This window comes from Chinchilla lanigera, unplaced genomic scaffold, assembly GCF_000276665.1.
Source record: "Chinchilla lanigera isolate Chin_1 unplaced genomic scaffold, ChiLan1.0 scaffold00026, whole genome shotgun sequence".
NCBI lineage: Eukaryota > Metazoa > Chordata > Mammalia > Rodentia > Chinchillidae > Chinchilla > Chinchilla lanigera.
Window position 1 is genome coordinate 14,754,266 of NW_004955427.1, and position 14,088 is coordinate 14,768,353.

The 14,088-nt window shown below is 34.5% G+C and overlaps 1 protein-coding gene across 8 annotated transcripts in view; it reads right to left on the bottom strand.

Annotated features, from left to right (window-relative positions):
* The window catches only part of Zbtb20 (zinc finger and BTB domain containing 20), an 821,796-nt gene that overhangs the window by 344,566 nt on the left and 463,142 nt on the right, over positions 1–14,088 (bottom strand). The gene's annotated exons all lie outside the window — the stretch shown is intronic.

Here is a 14,088-nt window from a genome sequence, read left to right on the forward strand (position 1 = left end):
GCCAAGTTTGGTAAGATAAATGCAAGGAATGAACTGAAACATTTTAAGACAAACATTTATGCTAAGTTACAGGACAACAAAACAAGTCCTAATTAACATTTTAGAAGTTTCTACAGTAGAGCAAGCAAGTCTCCAAATATTATATAATCAGCATTTTCACAACTACTTTCCTAATGAACAGCAACCTATTAATAATACAAGTGTTTGTTTCTTTTCAATGCTTTTAAAATTTAGAAGCCACAGGTAGTTTTCCCAGAGATCACCTCTGACACCTAATAATACCACCACAATGAAAGCTTTCAAAGTCTCCAGTCTTAATTTAAGCCAAAGGTGATTCAGAAAGATCAGGAATTTGTGTAGCTAAAAGTTATGTAAAAAAAACACTCCATATAAAATTTTTTTATAATTATCATCCTAGGACCTATAGAAATAAAATAAGTCTAAAAATAATTGGCCGAGGAATTAAGAAAAGTCAGGATTCAAAGGATCCTGGAGCAGAATACAAAAGGAGTGTTTTATGCGAGCCAGAACCTGAAGTACTACCACATTTAAATATGAAATTTAATGAGAATCACCAAGGTAGCTTGCCAAAAATTATGCTTTTTAAATGAGCCAGTAGTCTATGCAGCAATGATCACTGAAAAGGACCTCTAGAAAAGATGTAAAATTACTTTCTGAAATTTGATACTCTTATAAAGACAGAGATCGGATAATAAGGAATTTCTCATTAAATGGGATGATATACCTGCTGCTAGAATGTGAAGAGTTTTGTATCTAGTATGTTTTAGATATTAACTAACTTCTTACCTTACTTTACTTTTAAATATTACCTCACCTTTAGATATTAACTAGATATTAACTAACTTCTTACCTGCATAATGTCTCAGGGAACAGCCATAACAGGTCCCTCATCAGACCATGGAAATACAGACAATATTCATGAAGCTGCTACTAGAGGCCAGGTACAACCGAAGTGACTGCTTGAAAGTAAGACTGTTGTTCTAACACTGGACAATAGCTATCATTATTGCCAATAGCAACAAGAAGAGAAATGAGGTAGAATGATCAACATACAAAAAAATTGGAAAGTGGTTAAATCTCTGTAGCTTTTACATGTTCCTCAAATGAAAAGTTCAGGATTGCCAGCCCGTCCTAAATTTGGATCCTGCATTATAAAAGAAAAACTGTAAGTAGCCTATAAGGTCCCAGAATTGCAGTTGCAACCAAAAGTGAGGGTTGCATAAACTCGGCTGGCCCACAATGGACTTTCTGAAAAAAAGTCAGTTCTGCCCTGGCGTGTTTCAGAGAGCCAGAAACCCCACCAAGATGGACCTGCCGTGCACTCTGACACGGGCAGCAGGAAATCAAGTTCAGACTTCTTCCTCTACTTCCTTAATAACTAGGTATCTCTCTTTGCCAATCAAGAAAATGCTGGTCTTCCTCCTTGTTAGGATTCTAAGTTTCTTTTTTAAAAAATAAAATCCAGGCCATCTATTTGAATACCAGGGTACTTAGAATAACTTTCTGTACACAGAACCACACACATAAAATAAAGCTTTGGTTAAAAGGTAATTAATGATATAAAATTTACATTATAAAGAACACACTTTATATTTTACTGAAACAGAAAATATTTATGAAGCTGCTAGTGATTCTGTCTGAAAAGGTAAATTAGTGCTTGAGGTTCTTGCAACATTAGAAATGCCTACCCTACTGGCAATAAACAAGAAGAGAAACGCGATTCAGTTATTTAATAATCAGATAACAATACTCAAAACTGCATCTTGTAATCCAAAGTCAGCTTTACTACATGTAGAGGGACATTTAGAAAAATATATGTATGAACATGATTTTGTGGTTAAACACTAAAATATTCTCAATCTATTTTTATGTCATTATTTTTACACAAATTTTTGAGCTATAGTTTAAGTTTCTTAGGAAAAAAGATGAAAGCAAATATATTTATAAAACATTTTTGAGGTTTGAAGTGTATCATTAGGTTATTTATTTGAGCTCATTCTGTTTTTCTGATGTGGGAATTCACTGCTATGAACTTTCCTCTTAGGATTGTTTGCATTGGGTACTATGGTTTCCGGTATGTCATACTGCATTATCACTTCATTGTAGGAACTGTCTAATTTTTCATTTAATTTCATCTGTGATCCATTGATTTTTCAAAATAATATTGTTTGATTTCAATGTGCTTGCACAGTTTATGTGGTTTCTTTTGCTACTGATTTCTATTTTCATTGCACCATATGGTAATATGCATGGGATAATTTTGATTCTTTGACATTTCCTTAAGCATACTTTATGGGCAACTATGTGGCTGAGAAGAATGTGTATTCTATTGTTGTGTGGAACATTCTATAGCTATTAAGATCAACTTTGAACCTAACCACTCAATTTGATTTGGTTCATGACCAGTTCCACTTGTGACCAGAATTGTGGAAAAAATTAAGTTCATGAACCGAGGTACCACTGTATTAAGTCCATTTGTTTGAAGGCTTGGTTAAACTCTGATACTGCTTTGTTGACTGTTTTGTCTTGTTGATCTGTCCATTTGTGACTGGGATACTGAGGTCCATTACTACTGTGTTGGTATTCATCTGATTTTTTTCACATCCATTCGTGTTTTTGTATGAAGCTGGGTATGCTGATATTTAGTGCATATATGTTTGAAACTGTTAACTCTTTTTGTTGAATTTTTCCTTCACTATTATGTAGTAAACTTCTTTGTCTTTTCTGATCAGTCTGAGCTTGAAAGCCACTTTCTATGAGATCAGGATAGCAATTCCTGCTTTTTTCTGGGTTCTCATTGCCTGAAATATCATTTTCATTCTTTAATTTTTTAATCTATCTTTTTGAATTTAATGTGTTTTTTGTGTACTATATGTTGTTGAGGGTCTTAGTTACTTTTCTCTCATTGCTGAGACAAAATACCTGATGCCCAGAATTAAGGAAGGAAAGGTTTATTTTGCTCATGGTTTGTGGAGGTTTCAGTCCATACTCGGCTGGCTCCAAGGTAGAGTGGCATATGGCAGAGAGCAACAGTACATGGTGGCAGAAAACAGCAAAAGCAACAAGAGCAAATGTGGGGAGGAGCAAGAGAAAGAACAAGCCTCTTTTCCTCCCTTATACTGTATGCAGGCTATCCACCCTAGGGTGGGAGTAGCACTCACACCCATAATCCCAGTAATGGACTATAAATCAATTATAACCTCTAGTCTGCACTCATGACCGTATTAAGTTTTCGGGAGACATTGAGACGTAATTGTGATTCTTGATTCATTAATCTGTATATTTTGATTGAGGAATTGAGACCATACACACTGAGAGTTACTGAATTATTTTTGTTATTACATTGCTTTCCTGTTGCTGATTTCATCATTTTTCCCCCTTCTGCTTAGCTGCTTGTCCTGCCAGGTATATTCATTTCATTTCATTCATTCATTGCTTGCTTGCTTGCTTGCTTTTCTTTCTTTCTTTCTTTCTTTCTTTCTTGCTTTCTTGCTTTCTTGCTTTCTTGCTTTCTTTCCTTCTCTCTCTCTCTCCTTCCCTCCCTCCCTTTCTTTCTTGACCTTTTGATATTGTTGGCTTCTTTGTTTTTTTCTAGGATGCTTGAAAATTTTTTGTAATGCTGGTTTGGTGGTCATGAATTTCTTGACCTTATTTCTCCAACAACTGTAAAGGAAAATTTGCAGGATATATAAGTCAGAGTTAGAAGTTGTTATCTTTTAGGGCTTCGAACACTTCACTCCAAGTCCTCCTGGCCTTTAAGATCTGTGTAGCAAAGTCTGCTGTGATTCTAATGGGGTTACTGTTGTATGTGATTTGTTGCCTTTCTCAAAAGTTTTTAAGATTTCTTCTCAGTGATGGGCTTCTGAAATTTTTGTGGTATGGAGAGGTTCACTTTTGCTCATGACTATTTGCTGTGGTATATGCCTCACTTATCTACATGCTTATTTCTTTCCCTCTGGTAAGTTTTCTGTCATTATTTCTGTGTCTGCTTTTTATGCCATTTGTGCTGTCTTCTGCTGTTTCACATTTCAATTTTTCTTAGATTAGTCTTCTTTGCATCATCTAGCAGTTATTGGAGCAATTTTCCAATTTTTCTTGCTGCTTTAAAGGTGTAGAAAAACAAAAACAATCTAAATCCAAAGCTAATATGAAGAAGGAAATTATAAAGACATATATGAACTACAAAAGCTGAATCAAGAAGATATAAAAATCTTGAATAAGCCAGTATCAGTCAGAAATCGAATAAGGACTGAAAAATAAAAAATGAAAAAAAACCTACCAACTAAGAAAAGTTCAGATCCTGATGGATTCATTGCTAAATTCTACAAAAACTTTAGAGAAGATCTAACATCAGTACTCCTCATACTCTTCAATGGAATAAAAAGGAAAGAAGTACTCCCAAAGTCCTTTCTGGAAGCAACAATTACTCCAATCATAAAACCAGAAAAGAACGCAACCAAGAAACAGATCAATGCAAAAATTCTCAATAAGATATTGGCAAATAGGATGCAGAAAATCATAAAAAAAGATCATACATCACAATAGAGGGGGATTCATTCCAGGGAGGCAGGAATGGTTCAACATACACAAATTAATAAGTGTAATGCATTATATAAACAAAAGCAAGGACAAAAATCACATGATCATCTCAGTGGATGTAGAAAAAGCATTTTACAAAATCCCACATCCATTCATGATAAAAACACTGAAGAAAAGAGGAACAGAAAGTCTTTACCTCAACTTCATAAAAGCCATCTGTGACAAAACAACTGCCAGCATCATACCAGAGAGAAGCCAAAAGCTTTTCCTCTAAAATCAGAAACAAGAAAAGATGTTCACAATCACCACTTATGTTTAATATGGTTCTTGAAACATTAGCAAGAGCAATAAGACAAGAGAAAGAAATAAAAGGGATATGGATGGGGAAGGAAGAAGTGAAATTATCATTGTTTGATGATGATATGATTCTTTACATAGAGGACTCCCAAACTTCCACCAAAAGACTCCTAGAACTAATATCCAAATTCAGCAGCATAGCAGGATATAAAGTCAACACTCAAAAATCTATAGACATCCTGAATAACAATAACAAACTCACTGAGAGGGAAATTAGGAAAACAGAACCTTCACAAAAGTATCAAGATAAATGAAACACTTAGAAATTAACCAAACCAAGGAAGTGAAAGACCTTGACAATGAAAATTATAGTACTCTGTACAAAGAGATTGAATAGGATATCAGAAAATGGAAAGATATCCCTTGTTCCTTGATAGGCAGAACCAATACAATAAAATGGCCATACTCTCAAAACTGTTTTATAGATTTAACACAGACCCAGTCAAAACAACAATAACATTCTTTACAGATCTGGAGAAAACAATCCTAAAATTCTTATGGATCAGAAAAGACCTTGACTAGCAAAGCAATTCTGGGCAACAAAGGCCAGGCAGGGAGCATCACAATCCTGGGGGTAGGTTATAATCCTGGACTTCAAATTATACTACAAAGCTGCAGTGATAAAAACAGTACGGGTAATGGCAAAAACAAGTAAATGAACAAACAAAAACAAACTCATGGATCAGTGGAACAGAAGATACAGAAACAACATCAGGCACACTCAGGTATATTATCTTTTCTTACAAAGGGGCCAATGCTGGAAAAACTGGCCATCCACATGTTAGAGGTTGAACCTAGACCCATATCTCTCACTATGTACTAAACTACAATCAAAATAGATCAAATATCTAAGCATTAGAACAGGAACACTTAATCTGCTGCAAGACTAAGTAGGTAAATTCTTGAAGACATAGGCGTAGGCAAAGACTTTTGAACAAAACCTCAGTTGCACAAGAAATAATACAAAGAATCAACAAATGGGATCACATCAAATTAAAAAGCTTTGCACATATTTTTGCCAACTATTCCTCTGACAAAAGACTAGAATATATAAAGAATTAAAAAATTAGATCTATCAAATTTAAATTTAAAGACCCAATTAAAAAATGGGGATGTGAAATGAATATATACTTCTCAGCAGAAGAAATGTAAACACCCAGTGAATGTTAAATATCGCTGGCCATTTGAGAAATGCAAATTAAAAACAACAAGGAACACTGAGATTCCATCTCACTCCAGAAAGAATGACTACCATAAACAAATCAACCAATGACAAATGCTGGTGAGGCTGTGGGGAGAAAGGAACACTTTTCCACTGTTGGTGGGACTGTAAACTGATACAACCACTATGGAAATCAGCATGGAGATTCCTCAAAAAATTAAAGTAGAAATTCCACTTGCAGCTATTCCCCTTCTAAGGATTTTCCCAAAAGAGTTAAAGACATCATACCACAGTGATGTATGCACACTCATGTTTATAGCAGCCCAATTCACAATAGCTAAATTTGGAGGCAACCTATATGTCCATCACAAAATGAATGGATAAAAAATGTGGTATTACACACTGGAGTACTATCTGCTATAAAGAGGAGAAACTTTAGTCATCTGTAGGAAAATGGACATGCCTTGAGACCACTGTTTTAAGTGCAGTAACTCAGACACATAAGCTTAAATATTGCATGATTTTGCTTATATGAAAAACACTCTCTCTCTCTGTCTCTTTTCTGGTACTGGAGATCAAGCTCAGGACCTTGCCCTTGGTAGGCAAGAGCTTGTGCCACTGAGCTATATCCCTGGCCCTTCTTGATCTCTCTCTCTTTCTCTCTCTCTCTCTTTATATATATATTATATAATATGAAATAAAATACATAATATAAAAAAGAGAGAAAGAAACAAAAGGTATTGTAATCCAGTGTGGAAAATGTCTCTTGTATGTATGTATGTATGTATGTATGTATCTATTATCTATCTCTCTATTATCTATCTATCTATCTATCTATCTATCTATCTATCTATCTATTATCTTTTTGAGACATGGTTTCACTATGCAGTTCACGCTGCCCTTGAACTCACTTTGTAGCTCAGCCTGGCCTCCAAATCATAGCAATCCTCCTGCCTAAGCCTCCAGAGTACTGGGATTATAGGCATGTACCACCATTCCCAGGACTGGAGAATATATTTAAATGTATACCTGGACTTAGTACAACTGTTTTACACGTTTTATATGTTCCTAGTTAATCTGTCCGGTTCTCAATCTATATACTATATATGGTAATTAACTTTATAAGGCCTTATATAAATAAATGAATCTGACTGATGCTGGAAAAATAAAAAGAGAATGGGGGGGAAGGGACATGAAATGTATTATGTACATGCACCAAGCCCCTACAGTGAATGTAATCATTATGTACTACAAACATGTAGTAATAAAGGTTAAAAAATTTTTGAAATGTACATTAGTTTAGTCATTGTTCATATTAAGAAAGCTATGTCCCTATGTCATCATAAATAGAGAGACCAATAATCACAAGGGTCTTGATCAGTTTTTCATCACAGATGAGAAGCACACTTTCAGGTAAAACCAAAAAAAAAAGATAAAACTCTCTTGACTTTGAGTTTTGTCTTTAGGTGCAGGAGCTTTTAATACATAGGAATTTTACATTTCAATAGCTAAGACATATTGAAAAGTTTTGAAAATTATAAGATGGCCTGTATGTATGTTTTAAAAACTAAAGGAAAAATCTGTCTTACTTTCAGTACAATCAAATAAATTAATTTCTCACAGCTTTAACATCTAGGAAGTAAGACCTAAAGAATGATGCTGATCTCAAACAGAAGAGGAGGAAGTGCCTCAATAGTTCTTAATCATACCCTGATGATCATATTCCTCCTCTCTTCTACCCACCCTTAACATTCTGTGAATTACCACTGCAAGCACTTCTTTCTATCAGATATCTAACAGTGCCTAGTGCTGTGTTCTATGTCCTTTTATACCTATTTTATAATCATTTGATAGGTAGACACTAAAGTACAAATAGCAAACAAAATTAAAATCTCTCCAATCTTCCTTATCAGACAAACTCCTAGTTTCCAGAGGACATTATCCAGTTAAGTGAAACAAAAACTATTGTAACAAGGAAGAATGACTGGTAAATCACAGGTAAATCTCCTTGTGTCTCCACTTAAACTGCAAAGGGAGCTACTCCAATGCAAAAATGAGGGTTGTGGCGCAAAGGGATGAAGGGCTATAAAGACAGAGCAAGCTAGGGAGAAAACTTTTACTACACATTTGAGATTTAAAGAAAGTCAGTACAGCATAATGAATGCAAAGGTGTTCCAGGGAGTGGTATTACAGAAAGCACTAAATGAAAAATTACAGGTTCTTAGGTAAAACTGTTCTTTATGGGAGGAATTCTACAGGGGACTGAATTAGGTAACCCTGTGGTAGCATCGAGATGTTTTCCTCTTTCATTAAGGCTTTGAAGCTTGAAGTACGTCATCATGAGAAAAAATATTACAGCTTTATACAGCCACCAAAATAAAAAGCAAAAGAAAGATGCACTTATATAATTATTTTTTATATAAATAACACATCAGGATTCATTTCAAGAGAAAACATACATGAGGGTACACATGTCTTCTTTATCTTCCTTCTACTGTAAAATTAATTTCATGCTTAGAATATTGTTGGTTTTTCATAGCATAAGTAAAAACACCTTAGAATAATTCCATCATCATACTACTTGGAAAACTGATCATATCACAAAAGGTCACAAAAGGCGACAAGTATTACATGTTTTGCTGCCGACTAGGACAACCAGAAATGGCCATAGATGTTAACTAACTCCCTTCTAAACAGTCTGAGAAAAAAAAAAAAAAAAAAACCTGCAAGTTTCCCCATCTGTTACTTCCTTTTTTTTTTTTTCCTTTTGGCTGTGGAAAAGAAAAATTATGCAAGAGTTTTTGAATGTAAAGGCTGTGTGTGCTTTTTCCCTTTTTGTCTCTGTGTACCAGTTATGCGATGTTGCGTAACTGAGTACAGAGTAGGCGGTTAGCGTTTACTATTGATTTACACTGTGCAATCTAATGAATTCAGAACACTAAAAAGAAAGGAGCAAAAGGAAAAGGGAGTAAAAAGAGATGGACAGGGAGAGAAAAAAAGACGGAACGAAAGACAGTAGGAGAGAGTTATTTAGAGAAAGAATTCTAATATCTAGAAATGGTTCATTTTTATTGCCTTTTGCTCTGATTTTTGGTTAATGCTCTGGTCTCAGAAAAATGGATTTAAGTTAGTGACCCCAATATTCCAATGAGGACTACCAGCAAGTGAATGTTTGAACATACTAATGTGTCAAATTACTTGCAAGCAATTCCACTAAGCTGTCAGACTTCTCAATATGCACTTATTTATCATTCTTTCTACGCATTTGTGAATCTTTATAGTCAATGCTGTGGTCCAACTAGTTTACCTAGAATATTACTTGAAAAATAATATAATAGAGGGTTATCACTGGGGCAAAGAGAATTATGTTCTATTTTACCTATCTCCTTTAAAAATACATGAAGAATCCACTTAGAAATCTTTGACTAGGTCACATATTACTTTGGAAGATCAGCCCAATTATTTGGCTGAATGGAGAAGTCCACAGCAGGATAATAAAAGAGAGATGGGCGAAATGAGAAAGAATCTTAAACTGGTAATACTTGCAGAAAAATTCAATAATTTCTTATTTTGTGTCTAAGGAAAGCCTTTGACTTGATCAGGAATAGTACAGACATTCCCATCCTTCAAGACTACTTGGAGCTTTCCATCATGCAATACCATGAATTTCCAAAGCTTAGGCCAGAAAGTAGAGGTGAAGTTGATTCTGCCTCTCTCTACAGAATTTTCCTGTACTTAAGTGCTCTCTATGGCTGAGAACAACCACGAAGGTGAGAAAGAAAAACAGAAGTTACCTTTTTTTTTTAGCAGCCAGCTCAAGAGCTAGGCAAGGGACTTGTTTCCAACCGGAATGTCTGTTTGTAAATGTTACCTGGACAAATCTCAGGAGGTTTTCCAAAGCAACAACAACAACAACAACAATAGTTTGGGATTAATTTCTGATCATCCAATTGTCTTTACTTTCACCTAGTAAGCTTAGAAAATCTTAAATGAAGACCTACTTCATCCACTTGACAAAGATATTTTAAGGACAGATGGTTGTAGTATACCTTCGTATACCACATGCCTAACAACTGGTGACCCTTTCACCTCAGTAAATATTTGTTGAGGTTCTAAAATGATTATAGAAGAAATAGGCATATAGAAAAAACTATATTACAAAAGCCTCAAAAGAAAATATTTGAATGTTTTACAGGAAATCCTAGGCTGTATTATTCTATCACTTGTCTGCAGGCTAAATAATAATGTAAAGGAAACATGAGGCAATTATTTGGGGGTCAGCTGACATCAGCTCCATTGTATTAAAAATGTTAACAAAAATTATAGTACTGATAGCATCAGCAAAATTTTGTGTTCATTTCTGTCTGCTGTTTTCGGCTATTTTTTATGTCAGTCTTGGGCACAGAAAAGTCCATTTTAATTTCCATGGGCACATTCTAAAAGAAAAGTCATGGGAAATCAACATAATTCATCTTTTAAAAAATATGGAGAAGAATGTAGCCATTTAGTAATGGGAAAAAATTTGGCTTTTTGTTGCAGGGCAAGGCAGGATGAGTTTTGATTAGGTTATGCAAATTTAAATTAATAGAAGGGCAACCAAGAATGTACTGATTTCCATTTTCTTGGTGAAACAGGAGTTTTATGAGAAAAAATAAATTCTGTATTAGAAAATCAGAAACACTATCTTACAGTTAATTGGGGAATAAGACCTTCAGAGAAAGAACTGCAACTGTGCTCTCTCAAACTTTCCAGTGGGAAGATTCAACTAAAGCATGTTTCACAATGGTAGCCATATTGCTTTTTTTTTTTTTTTAATGAGACTATCACCTTATTGAAAGATTAAGCATGCACATTTCTGTCCAAGCTTTCAAAAGAGTTTTTTAAACTCTGGCCATCCATTTAATCTAATCAATTTCAACAACGTTCTTCAGTAAGCATCCTGGCAGTACATCAACAAGATCGCTTCATGTACTTTTTCTTTTCATGGATTTTTAAAAGTGGACGACAACTTTCCTGCTCTCCTCATTTTATATTTGAAGATTCCAAGGCTCAGAATCAATTTTCTCAGGAGCATATATTTTGAGCCAGACCTGGGACTAGTATCTAAAGCTCATAGTTCATTTTTCCACAGCATAGACTAAATCAAAGTATATAAATTGAATCTTATTTTAAATACCATAGGGAAAGATTTCAAAGGATTCTTATATAAGACAAGAAATCCTTACATTATGTAAAACTTTCATCTCAAAGCTATCTTAATTTTTTTATCTTAAATGTGAGTCTACTGTTTAAATTGTTGCTGCTTCTTGTTATATTTTTGATTTTGCATAGTATTATCACTTTCATTCTGTGTCTACTTTACACATACCTTCTCAGACTTTAATTTCTTTCTTTGCACTCAAATGTCACCTATTCAGCTATTTTTATGTATTCCTTTTCCTCAGAGAAATCACTTTTTTGTAAATATGCTTTGAAAATCTCAAAAATGATAAAGGATGAAAAAAAAGTGTAAATTCACTAATATGCAATATATTATATACGTTTATTATATACTTAAAGATGTTGAAGAAGCAATGGAATTTTGACAATCGAGGGTGAGGAGCAGGTGTAGGCTTCCCTTTAGAATGCTACCACTGTACTGTGAATTAGAACAGTGGGGCCTATGTGAAGTATCTCATTAAAGTTAGACAGCAAAGGCTCTTGATTTCTGGACCACTTGTTTTCTATTATAATAGGTCACCTTCTTTTTCCTCCTCTCTCTTTCCTTTCTACAAACACACATATTTGAGACTGATCATGGCACAACAGGGGAGCTTGAGAAATCCCAGTGGCTTAATGATGGAGACAAAACTCTCAGTTTCAAAAAAAGCTGTGAAAGGGATTCACACTATAACTATAGTTATACAGAAAATGAAGTCTGAGGAAGTTAAATGAGAACTTGGATGTGAGAAAGAGGTTTCTAGATAGCAGGGACGTTGCTGCCAGATTACTGTAGCTAAGATTTGTCACTGTTTCCATTATGAGCATTATTAAATCATGGGGTTATTAATTCATTATTAAATCACGGGGTTTAGAATTCAGGTAACATGATTAGCTGTATTTTGAAATGGAGCTCCAGACATCTCAGAATGGCATTATACTGTTCTTTTCCCTTCCTTAAAAAGCAAACACACAACTATTCAGCAGTTTCACTGACATTTATATTCTGACCTCACACCTTTTCCTAAACACAGTAGGTACTAATTATCAAGGTAAGCCTATAGGAGTCAAGGTGAGCAGCATCTATGCAAAACAAAGGACATGAATGGACAATAAAAATCTGTTACTATTTTAAAAGGTTAACGTACATCATTTCATTCCATTTTATTGATGTGAATAGGATCTCAGCAAACTTTCTTGAAGGTCTTGCACTCCTCCTTGCTAACTTGCTGCAGAAAAACATTCTAATTAGAGAATACAGGAATTTCTAATGATCTCTTTAGATCACTTTTCTCTTAAGTCCATTTTCAGGGTGGGTATTAGGCAGTTAATAATTTCACAAATCCCTTGCCCCTATTTCTCTAGCATTGGCTACAATGTCCAGTAGCTACAGTATTTTGCTATGCCACAATGGTGGCCAAATGGGGAAGGAAATCACAGCTATACATAAAACTAACAGGGGAGGAAACTAGTATTTATGGACTACATACTACATATTCCATTAATATTACTTCATTTAATACAAACCTAGTATGAATTATCATTGTTCCAAGTTTTATAGATTAGTAACTTAGTTACAAATGGTTACTAGTCTGCCTAAGGAAGTAGAGCTAGTTAAAAAATTGTAAAGAGAGTTCTGAATCAGTTTGTTAGACTCTGGGCCCACATGAAATGCAATGTACCCCAATGCCTGGAGAGAAACATGAAGTCCTCGCACCAAAAATTCTCCAGGAGGAAAACTAGCTCCTCCCCCAAATAGAATGTGGGAAGGGTAAATGACTCTTAAAAACAAATACCTTCTTGCTTTCTTTTTTACTTCTGATAAATCCTTGCTTATTCAAATACAAATATCTATTTATTCATTTATTTTTGTTTTGAGACAAGGTCTTGCTATGCAGTTCAGGCTGGCCTCTAACTCACTTTGTAGCCCAGGCTGGCCTCGAACTCGCAATGATCCTCCTGCCTCAGCCTCCCGAGTGCTGTGATTACAGGTGTGCACCACCACGCCCAGTTCAAATACAAAAATATCTAAATGCATATCTGGAAAATGTTCTTTGTTTTGAAAAAGGAAATGAACAATCTCCTAGGACTCTTTAAAGGAGACCAGATAGTTTCATATTATTAAAAATTCTGTTCAAGGTTATTACTAGCTAAAAGTTTTAAAAATATGATGCATATAAAATCACATGATGAATACATTACCATTTCAATCTTGTGTACAGCTTCTTTTTCCTACTTGCGGAAATTTCTGGCACTTACCATTACATACCTGACCAAAACTAAACAGTAAATAGATTTAATCAGGAGAGAAGGAAATATAAAAAGTAAGGAATATGTGTACCTATGACTTCCCTCATAATTATAACTCAAATATTTTTTAAGAAGAACATGTCATAGACTTTAGTCTAGATTACCTGTGTGTTTGTGTGTGTGTATAAAAATAAAGATGTTTTATTATATTGAATTGGTAAATGATCATTTTTCTAAAATCTTCTTTACTGAATCAGCTTATATAGATATACTATTTTATAACACTCTTTTATAAATAAACACTTGTTCAAGATAATGTTAGAGTCTATCAGGTAAATAATAAAAGCTTTTAAATCTATAGTCTGGAGCCTTGGAGAGTTTATAAGTTTATGTATTAGTATGAAGTATTCTTCTCAAAATAAGATATGATATAGAATGTGTACTCCATTTCACTAATACAATGCTTTTTTAAAAGAACCTTCTATACCCCAGTTTGTGTGTGTGTGTGTGTGTGTGTAAGAGAGAGAGAGAGAGAGAGAGAGAGAGAGAGAGAGAGAGAG